General features: G+C 34.9%; 1 protein-coding gene across 1 annotated transcript in view; it reads left to right on the top strand.

Moving 5' to 3' along the window:
- LOC107740360 (CD276 antigen-like) overlaps positions 1-4,377 on the top strand; it is a 94,893-nt gene that overhangs the window by 53,330 nt on the left and 37,186 nt on the right. The window lies entirely within an intron of this gene.

Below are 4,377 nucleotides of genomic sequence, written 5' to 3'. Positions count from 1 at the left end.
GAGAGAGAGAGAGAGAGAGAGAGAAAGAGAGAGAAAGTTCAGTTTTATGGATTAGATAGGGATTCTTACGTGGACGAATTGTAACCTCATTTTTGTAAGAGTAACTTACTATTTATTTACAAATTAATAGTAAGAATCACTTGTGTATGTAGTTACATAAAGAGCAGGCGACCTCAAAATTGTCTATGTACATCTGCATTAGATGGATAACTTTGGGCAAGATTATTTTATATTATTATTGTATTTAATTTTTTTAATGGAATTCATTCTATTTAATATTTGTTTTTATTTAATTAAATTTATTTTGCTTATTTTTATTATTTAAATTTTTAACAGAAATTTATTTTATTTTGTCTTATTTTATTTTGTTTTGTAATTGTATTGTATTGTCTTTCTTTTAATTGTATTAATGAATTAATGTATTTATTTTGTTTAGTTTTTAATTTTTTTTTAATTTATTTCTTTAATTGATTTTTATTTTATTTTGCCTATTTTTATTATTTTTTATTGATTTTTTTTTTCTTATTTTGGTTTTGTTTTGTATTGTTTTATTTTATCTAATTGTTTTGGTTTATTTTTATTTAAAATAAATGTAATTGTATTGTCTTTTAATTTTATTTATTTATTTGTTTTTTTTTTATTTCCATTTACATAACATTTGTCTAAGCTGTCATAGAAGATCATAGAAGGTTACATAATTCTACTAACTACAATTTGAGACATTAACATGCCTGTGAGGCCCAAAAAAGTTATAGAAATATGATAAAAAACTTATCAAAAATACGACAAAACAGTGGTCACATGATCCAATTTTGTCCTCATTTTTGCTAGCAACATGATGTTTTACTTCTGTTCATATGAGATCGAGGTAAATCAGATCTTCACAGTTATGAGATTTCATAGGCATCTGCGCGGTCTAATTTGATATGATTTAAACTTTCTCTGACCTTTGTTAATAAGCTTGAGTGAGACTGATTGGTCTCCATGAGGGCTGTGTAAAAGAGCACATCACACTTTCACCATGGTCTGCTCATATGGCCCAGAAATAAAGAAATAAATAGCAGTGAATTTAATCTGCTGTCTTATTAACCTTTAGAAGAGGTTTTTGAACATATGGAGAGTGTAATTCTGTCAGTGTTCGCAGCTTCTCTTTAGCAGGTTTCTCTGCGCTTCTACAAATGATAACAAATCTGGGCACCTTTATCTGGGCTCTTTCTTTCTCAGGGCCCGCATCAATACATCGATATATATCCTCTGTCAGCCGTCCGCTGCAGATCATCTCTGTCTGTGTGTTACCGAGGGAAATAAAGCCAGGTTTCGCAGCGCTTTGCTTTGTTATTGACTTTTTTGGAACATGGCATGTTTGAGCTGATACTTACATGGACAGCACTCAAGACATTAATAAACTACCAGCTGTAGTATTGATTTCTAAGCATACGCAATTACTGCCCGTCACATTTGTGTTGAGCCTATTTTTGTCTTTTGGCTGTGAAGAGGATGTTGATATTTTTTAAACGCTTATTATTTTCACAGTCGCCCACCTAGAATTTCAAGAGCCGTCAGTGGAAAATGAAAAATACTGCATTTAATGTGTCAGATACTCCGAGCTGGCCGTGATCAGCTTGTTTTCAGCATTAGACCGATGTCTTTGGGCCATGTGTAGTCTTGTGGCTCATTAAATATTTTTTAATTTAATTTTATTTTATTATTTTAATTTAATTACATTTAATTTCTTTTATTTTGTCTTGTTTGTTTTTTTATTTTATTTTGTCTTATTTTGTTTAATTTTATTCCATTATTTTATTGTATTGCATGCATTTATTTATTTAAATTCATTTTATATTGTCTTGTTGGGTTATTTATTTTATTCTATTATTTCATTTATTTTTAATTTTAATTTACTTTGTTTTATTTTATTTTGCCTTATTATATTTTTTCTCTTTTATTTTTATTTTATTTTTGTTTCATTTAATTTAATTAGTGTATTTTTTATTTTAATTTATTTCACCTTGTGCGTTTTCAATTTATTGTGTTGTGTTTTATTTTATTATATTATTTAAATTAAATTAAAATAAATTGATTTTATTTTGTCTTATTTGTTTTTTTATTTTATTTTGTCTTATTTTGTTTAATTTTGTTCCTTTATTTTATTTTATTGCATGCATTTATTTATTTAAATTAATTTTATATTGTCTTATTGTTTGGTTATTTATTTTATTCTATTATTTCATTTATTTTTTATTTTAATTTACTTTGTTTATTTTATCTCTTGTATTTTTATTTTATTTTTGTTTCATTTAATTTAATTAGTGTATTTTTTATTTAAATTTATTTCACCTTATGCGTTTTCATTTTATTGTGTTGTATTTTATTTTATTTTATTTTACTTTATTATTATATTTTTTTTAATCATTCCCTGTTCATCCCAGAAGCTGTTGTTCTTGAACATCAATGAAGGTTATATAATTCCACTTACAATTTGAAACATTACCATGCCTGTGAGGCCCCCAAAAAAGTGCTATAATATGATTAGGCAGTTTTGAGATGAAGTCAGAGCAGAACTACAACTAAGATTGTGGCCAAATCATCCACTTTTGTCCTAATTTCTAATAGGGAGGATTTTTATATTTTTTGAACATGTATAATTTTCACAGTTGCCCACTATAAGTTCAAGAGCCATCAGCAGAGTTATGAGTGAGTGTTTCAGCATCAGACCGACTTTTCTAAAGTCTCTCTCGCTGTTTTGAGAAACCGCTGGCTCTTCCGGCAGTTTCTCCTTCACATTAATGCCTCGGGGAAATTCAGAGGCTGTAATGGCTCTCTCTGTATCGCTGTCTGGTTCACTTTCCAGAGCCGGCGTTCACATGTTTGTGTGATCTGATGGACGCTTATTCACAGGTGGATCTGGAGACAGTCGTCTGAGAGCCTTTAGCCACCGCTAGCGCTTACTCTGCTTTACATACGGCTTGAGTTAAACAAGTCAACAGGAATGATTCTAAATCCGCCTAATGATTTTGGTGCAACAGATTCCATCCCTCAGCAAATTAAATAAAATAAACTGTATTTTGTCATGCTTCCTAGGAAATGATCAAAACATCATAAAAACAAGATAAATTGCATAAGATAAAGACCTAAGGCTAATGATGATGATGATGCTGCTGATGATGCTGATGCTGCTGCTGCTGATGATGATGATGATGATGCTAATGCTGCTGTTGCTGCTGATGATGCTGATGATGATGACGATGCTGTTGCTGATGATGATGATGCTGATGATGAGGCTGCTGCTACTGCTGCTTCTGATGATGATGCTGCTGATGATGATGCTCATGATGAGGTTGCTGCTGCTGCTGCTGATGATGATGCTGATGATGATGCTGCTGCTGATGATGATGCTGATGCTGCTGATGATGCTGATGATGCTGCTGATGCTGATGCTGATAATGCTAATGCTGCTGATGCTGCTGCTGCTGCTGTTGAGACTGTCGTGAGGGGGAGGATGGAGCTGATGGGGTAGAGGCGGTGGAGAGAAAGGAGAGAGAGCGCGCGCGCTCGGGAGATCCTTTCAGCGCGTTGCACCACCCCGACACGGCGAAGCGGGGAACTCCCACGCACCCGTGTGTAGGGGCTGCGTGATGCTGCCATCAGGTGGAGGTGAAGGGCTTTCCCGAAAACGTGCAGTTAGCTCTTTGCCATGACTGATAATCAAGCTGAAATGCCGCTGCTGATCATGATGATGCTGATGATGCTGATGCTGCTGCTGCTGATGATGATGATGATGATGCTAATGCTGCTGCTGATGCTGATGATGATGACGATGCTGTTGCTGATGATGCTTATGACGATGATGCTGATGCTGGTGATACTGTTGCTGCTGATGATGATGATGATGATCAGGCTGCTGATGATGATGAGCTGCTGCTGCTGATGATGATGATGCTGATGATGAGGCTGCTGCTGCTGCTGATGATGCTGATGATGAGGCTGCTGCTGCTGCTGCTGCTGATGATGATGCTGCTGATGATGATGATGCTGATGATGCTGATGCTGCTGCTGCTGATGATGATGATGATGATGCTAATGCTGCTGCTGATGCTGATGATGATGACGATGCTGTTGCTGATGATGCTTATGACGATGATGCTGATGCTGATGATACTGTTGCTGCTGATGATGATGATGATGATGAGGCTGCTGCTGCTGATGATGATGATGCTGATGATGAGGCTGCTGCTGCTGATGATGATGCTGATGATGAGGCTGCTGCTGCTGATGATGATGATGATGCTGCTGATGATGATGCTCATGATGAGGTTGCTGCTGCTGCTGATGATGATGATGATGATGATGCTGCTGCTGCTGATGATGATGATGATG

Source organism: Sinocyclocheilus rhinocerous, unplaced genomic scaffold, assembly GCF_001515625.1.
Source record: "Sinocyclocheilus rhinocerous isolate Xijiao unplaced genomic scaffold, SAMN03320098_v1.1 scaffold1006, whole genome shotgun sequence".
Taxonomy (NCBI): domain Eukaryota; kingdom Metazoa; phylum Chordata; class Actinopteri; order Cypriniformes; family Cyprinidae; genus Sinocyclocheilus; species Sinocyclocheilus rhinocerous.
This window is presented reverse-complemented; position numbering and strand designations above follow the sequence as displayed.